The 7,262-nt window shown below is 31.8% G+C and overlaps 1 long non-coding RNA gene across 1 annotated transcript; it reads left to right on the forward strand.

Annotated features, from left to right (window-relative positions):
• Nucleotides 1-1,203: 1,203 nt before the first annotated feature.
• On the forward strand, nucleotides 1,204-3,694 carry LOC127865279 (uncharacterized). The gene is made up of 3 exons (XR_008042569.1): nucleotides 1,204-1,285; nucleotides 2,549-2,664; nucleotides 3,678-3,694. It is a non-coding gene; the product is annotated as an uncharacterized LOC127865279 (long non-coding RNA).
• Nucleotides 3,695-7,262: the final 3,568 nt, after the last annotated feature.

A 7,262-nucleotide genomic window follows, 5' to 3' on the forward strand; every position in this document is an offset into this window, starting at 1 on the left:
ACAAAAAAAATACAAGTAAACAGCACACCGGCCAATGTTTTAACTTTAGCAATAGTATGGTAGTACGGGTATCAGCTTACTGATTTACAAAAGTTTCCAGAAAATTATAAGTGTGACGTAAGTAATAAACAAGCTCAAGTATATCAAGCTGAAAATTGATTTTTTTAAGGCAGTTGAAAAAAGTCTTTAAAATATGTTAATTATTTTATCTTAACGTCACTTTTTGTTGAATACAATGTATTGCTATATTACTAGTGTTACCAGTTCAAGTTTCTACCGGACAAAAAAAACGTGGTTATTTTAAGCTGTTTTTTACAAAAAATATTTAAGATGTGTAGTTATGTAAACATCAGGACTTTTTTAATATAGATGGTATATATATTTCGCTCAGCTACGTATTATCTATGCACTGTACAGATTTTGTATTTTTTATCTTTATTTACTATGATTTTTAATGTTAGCATAGCAATAGTTTTTCCCTGCTTAATACAATTTGTTTAACAGTATAAACTGTGTATATTTAAATGCTATAATGAACGTCTGCATTAACATAAACAAGTAAGACACAAACAGTGTTTGTTTAACAGTATACAATATACAGTATATATAAAAACTATTTTCAATAAGTGTTTATAAGACCGCATGGAAAGATATTTGCTTAGTAAAAGTTGTTACTAAAAACAAATTTTAAGAGTTAACATTTTCACAAAAGATAATTCAACATAATTGAATACCACTAGATCTTGTGTGCTTTTAGTGCAAGTACACACAGTTTATCATTAAAAAACTAACTAGTATGCCGATATTAATTTAACTGTTTTCAATGAGTGTTTCTATGACAGATATTTGTTCACTAGGTGTTGCTACTAAGCATAATTTCCATTAATTAATTTACATTTTACAAATGGCAGTTTTGAACATATTGAAAATACACATCACTAGATCATAACTAGATCATTACAGTTTTTTGTTCAGATACACAAACATTTATTAGTAACAAACTAATATTGGTATGAAAATTCAACTAAGGAGACAAGAAAAGGCATAATAGCAGTGCACACTTATAAAACAACGGTTGGTACTTTATTTTACGTGTAATAGTATTTAAAAACGCAAAGAAAAAAACACTAATAATATATATGGTACAATATCTGGAGCGATTATTGGGATTTCAGAAGGTTGACAATTTGAATATAAATAAATAAATGCTTATCCACGGTGCCTATACCACGTGACTTTTTAAGATCTGTGTGGGGAGTAAAATATCAACAAAAGCGCGACGAAGGTAAGATTTTTAAGAATAACTTTTTTAATATGTCACCATTTTTAATGGGATAAAGTGGAGAGCCCGCTCATTCATGAGAGTTTTCTATAGGTATCATGATTTTATAAAACAAATAAGTATTTTTTCAGTAAAGTGCAACCGCGCGTTTGAACGGTTAGAAAAGGGTAGGATCAGTGTGGGGACATTTTTTTTTTTTACACAAAAACATCACCTCTGGTGAAATTAAGAAATACATTTTATGGGCGGAGCTTAAACTATATCATTTTGCATCCATTTTCAGGTTTCTGTTATTTATTTACGAAACAAAATTCAAGAAAACTATTCTTACAGTTATATGATCTGTGTGGTATACGTTTTTCAACGGATCTGTGTGGTATACGGTTTTTCAGTTTTTAAGTTCTATTTAGTTGTTTAAAAAAATGCTTGTCAACAATGTATTTGAAACGGGATTTTTAAATGCGCTAGCATGTAAAACACATAATGGCTATACACTACGCTTGCACCGCTTGTTGAACTAATACATAATTATGATTTACAGGCATTCTGTACAATCCCCGTTATAATATTAAAATCTTACGCTGGAGCATCTTAAATCGATGACAAGTCCATGCTTACCTTAAATAAGTGTACACTTTTTGTTATTGTATCAAATTCCATTTTTATTTTGGCGCCAAACACTACTGTCAGGTGAAGTAATGTATCGTATATTATTAACCAGGTTTTCCGAAGGAAAAAACTGGTTATTAGATTGGCGAATGCGGGCGGGCTGGCTGGCTGGCTGGCGGGCGGGCGGAACAAGCTTGTCCGGGCCATAACTATGTCGTTCATTGTCAGATTTTAAAATCATTTGGCACATTTGTTCACCATCATTGGACGGTGTGTCGCGCGAAATAATTACGTCGATATCTCCAAGGTCAAGGTCACACTTTGAGTTCAAAGGTCAAAAATGGCCATAAATGAGCTTGTCCTGGCCATAACTATGTCATTCATTGTGAGATTTGTCAGATTTTAAAATCATTTGGCACATTTGTTCACCATCATGGGACGGTGTGTCGCACGAAAGAATCACGTCAATATCTACAATGTCAAGGTCGCCACGACTAAAAATAGATTAAAAAAAAAACTTACAAAGGGGGTTAATTTTGTTTGTTCATTTCAAAAGTTCAGTTTGAGTTTTCTCCCTTTATCAGATTTTTTTTCACAATGAAAACCTGGTTTTGTGACAATTTTGTCCCTTGTTTTTGATATTATATTTGCTTTAAGGTATGGCTCAATGCTCCGAATGCGGGAAAATGTCGAAGACCAGAGCTGGATTATTGCGCCACATTAGGGGACACGCTAACTCTGGAAACTATAACTGCTGTGGGAAAGCATTTCAGGTAAGATTAAATACCTTAAAAATAGTTACATTTTTATACAGTTATGCTAACCAGATGAACGGATTTTCTTGAAACAACACAAATATACAATATATCTCATCGCTCAGGTTATCATATATTTTGCAATAACTCAATAATCGTCAAATCGTTTGTAATTTAAAACTAACGAACGCGTGTCCTCAGATACTAACATTTTTTAAATAGCGTGTTTACGCATTGAAATGTCACGCGAATAAAATATGTTGTTAGCATAGGTGCGTTTACGCACCTATGCTTATGGTATATACCACATTTCGAAAATCCACATCGATCGGTTACCCATTATGAAGCCTTACCTGATCAAAAATCAGACGAAATATCTATTTAATTTAGTATATGGTCATTCTTACAATTTTTTTTTTGGAATCGTTTTTCTAACGTTTTCTTCCAAGAATATTGCTGACACCGTTTTTAGTGAATTTTTTTAAGACCGTTTTGTGTCAAAAAATCTTCTTATAACCTAAAACAAATTTCGTTCGTAAAACAATTCTATCTGCACTATAAATCTCAAACTCCTACGCAGTGGCCTCCCTTATACAAGAAGTTACTGACCGGGCGAAGCAAGGAAGTAACTGCTGTGAGGAGTTTCTATAAAAATCTGCATTCAGAAATCTGTATTCAGAACTCAATCTGTTGTGCACGTCTGCATCTAACGCTTACCAAAAGTTTTACGACAAATTCTTGACGCAGACGAATAGGGTAGCGTCTATTTTCATTTGTGAAAAGAATAGTTCGATACAGATCTGTCCGTGCTTAAATTTTGAAAGGCTTGGGTAATTATTTTTCATAAGCGTTTCAAACACTGATGTAAAAGGAAAGGTTATCTATTTAAATAGTCGGTAATTGTTTGAAATTATTGATTTGAGAAATTCGCGGATGGCGATATCGAAATACATTATACCACGTGACGCCATTCTTCCCTGTATCTTGCACCTATGCTTTTAACGCCATCGGCGCTCTCGTTTTTTTCTCAGGATGCCTACAATCTTAGAAGTTTCAACGAACAAAGGACCCCAATGTCACGTGTGTGTACAGTGCGGCAGAAGCTTTGCGGACAAGTACCTACTCGTGGCTAGAGAGAAAAGTGCAAAAAAGAGGGATTGGTGAAATGTTACCAGTGTGGGTTGGCAGTTAGGAGTGAGAATGACCTCAGAGAGCACGTCAATACCCACATGCATGACAAGTGTTACAGTAGTGATGAGTGTTTCAAAACGTACAAACGCAAAACAAACCTTTCTCGATACGTGAGGACTTCACATAAATCCGTGAATACTGATTAAAAATCATAATGGTTTACAGTGTGTCTGTGTAACTTCATTATCGTTTTACGTTATTTTATTCGTTGTTTTACCTTTACTTTACTTTTTCAAAATGATTCTAAAGTTATCCGAATTTGATTAATTTTTAGGTTTCGTTTAGTTCGTTTGTGTGTTTGAAATCATTCTTAAAATAATTGTACAATAATTTGGATTTACGTTATTCATTAATATATCGCATCTGTGATTTGTATTATCGAATCTGTGATTCTTTTTTAATTATAACTTGATTAAAGTTTTGCGATGTTTTTTCGTTGGTTTCAATTTTAAATACCGCTGTCACGAGCTAGTTCGATAATCATAAGCAGCCAGGGTTTCTAATACTAGGGTTTTACACGATTGCTTTACATAATTAACTGCCTGCTTATAATTACTCTAGGCCGTGGTAATTGACAGTAAACAATGTATGCAATGTGGTTGTGTATACAATACAATACTCCTTAATTCGAAATACGTCTTGACATTCTTCAGAGCTGCATCCATCCACAACACAGAATCGTACATATATAATCATATAATATAATATTTATTCATTTACTTTTTATATTCTCTTCAAAATAATTAACGCTAAAGATAAGCATACACTTGTTACACTGAATACAACGACATAATTTATAACATGACATTATCACCAACACATGGCGAATGATTGTCAATATGTATACTATGTAATAAACTAATGCAACAATACGAATTCTAAATATGAAATAAAACACACAGACACACACATATATATATATGTTTCTACTATGACCAGTATTTTGTTTTTAATAAACATACCGTTTACCTTAAATTTAAATAACAACAAAATGACAAGCCAATACGTCTGGTGGATTCAGTTTTATCAGTTTGCATTCCAAATTTGATTTTAAAACATACGTATTACTCAGGAAGAACATGCCTTTGCTTTTTGTCAACCTGTGTAATATTTGACATAATTTCTATTGCAGAATTTGTGTCAGAATTAAAATGTTCATTGTGTTCGTCTATCCGCATTCTTATTGTTGGCAACAGTTTGCTATCGTTTCGTCTCGCCCGCTCCCACCTTACTCCTAGTGTCCCCTTCTGTATAGCATTCCTGTCTCGTGAAACTGTTTCCTCTATTTTTTCTTCCCTTAACCCTTGTCCGCTCACTAGTGCCAAATAGGTGATTACTGAAATGAATGAATTTTTAAATAATAATAATAGATCTACTACTACTACTATTACTACTACTACTAGTAGTAGTAATAGTTGTAGTAGTAGTAGTAGTAGTAGTAGTAGTAGTAGTAGTAGTAGTAGTAGTAGTAGTAGTAGTAGTAGTAGTAGTAGCAGTATTAGTAGTAGTAGTAGTAGCAGAAATAGTAGTAGTAGTAGTAGTAGTAGTAGTAGTAGTAGTAGTAGTAGTAGTAGTAGTAGTAGTAGTAGTAGTAGTAGTAGTAATTGTTGTATTGAAATAATTGAAATTAATTAAAAAAATATATATTGTCGTTATTATCTCAATTTATCCGTAAATTGTAGAAACACGGATACCACACAGATCCTTCTAAACACGTATACCACACAGATCATATTACTGTTAGAATATTTTTCTTGATTTTGTTCTCATAAATATATGAAAGAAACCTGAAAAAAGAATGCAAAATGATATAGTGTAAGCTCCGCCCATAAAGTTTATTGCTTTATTTCACGAGAGATGATGTTTCTGTGTCATAATAATGTCCCCACACTGATCCTACCTTTTTCTAACCGCTCAAACGCGCGGTTGCACTTTACTGAAAAAATATTCATTTGTTTTACAAAATCATGATACCTATAGAAAACTCTCATGAATGAGCGGGCTCTCCACTTTATCCCATTGAAAATGATGACATATTAAAAAAAGTTATCCTTAAAAATCTTACCTTTGTCGTGCTTTTGTTGACATTTAACTCCCCACACAGATCTTAAAAAGTCACGTGGTATAGGCACCGTGTTATCGTGCACATGAACACATTTAGCTTCAGTTGAAAGCGAAATAGAAGCATTATTTACATACGACTTGTTATATTAAGATTTGATTAATTGTGTTATGTGGAACTGATTTTATTTGAGACAAAGATGCACCAGCGATAAGAGTCACTCAAACAAATTAACAGAAATTTTCAGAAGGTTGACAATTTGAATATTAATTACTTAAATGCTTATCTTACACATGAACACATTTAGCTTCAGTCGAAAGCGAAAATGGGGCATTATTTACATACGAATTGTTATATTAAAATTTAATTAATTGTGTTATGTGGAACTGATTTTATTTGAGACAATATGTAACAGCGATAAGAGTCACTCAACAAATTAACAGCTAAAATTAAGTTGTTAATTCAACGCTTTAGTTTTTCCATGTACATAAGACCAAATATATTATATGGTATTTAGGTTTTTTATTACAAAAAGTACATGTCACTATGTAAATAAAATTGAATTGTGGTTTCAGTTACTTAAAAATTACTGAACAGTACAGATCTATAGTATGTGATTGGCGACAGTAGTACAGTATGCGCATTATAGTTAAAAGTATTATGTACATGTTTGTATAAACCTGTTACGTTTTTTTGCTTTTGTTGTAAAAATGTTTTTAGGATATATTGTTTCATTGATATGTATGTATGATCTCTAATTTATAATGTCTATTTGAGAAAAAACAACAGCTGATACTTGTGCATTATCTATAATTTTATAAAATCTATTGGGAAAAAACATCATTTGAAAAACAACAACAAGCCAAAAACGGTAATAGAGAGAAAAACTTGTTTTTTAGCGAAATCAAGAACTGTATACAGTAATGATCAAAAACATATGTAGTACCATCTTTATGAGTAAAGTATTAATACATCTTTATAATTTTATCATTTTTATATCATTATTATCTTTGTATCATGTTTGTTTCGGTATGGGAATATTTTAATCAGTTCATATAGATCTAGTCATTTAATAATTTTTTATCATTGCTGAAGTTGTATTATTGTTTTTATCAGCTTTCCTTCAATTGATATTAAATTCTTTTTATTTTGTTTTAAGGACATTGCGTTATGTGTAAGTTTGTGTATTAATTTCAAGTATTTTCTAGCTTTTTTGTAATCCATAAATATATTTCTTTATATTCCTTTATAGTCTATTCCGTTCTGTGAATACAAAATGCCAAACATAGATTTGTAAATTTTGTACTGTGATACTATTATTAGGCCAATTATCTGTGATATCATTCCATTGAACAATGTGTAC

Source organism: Dreissena polymorpha, chromosome 1 (assembly GCF_020536995.1).
Source record: "Dreissena polymorpha isolate Duluth1 chromosome 1, UMN_Dpol_1.0, whole genome shotgun sequence".
NCBI lineage: Eukaryota > Metazoa > Mollusca > Bivalvia > Myida > Dreissenidae > Dreissena > Dreissena polymorpha.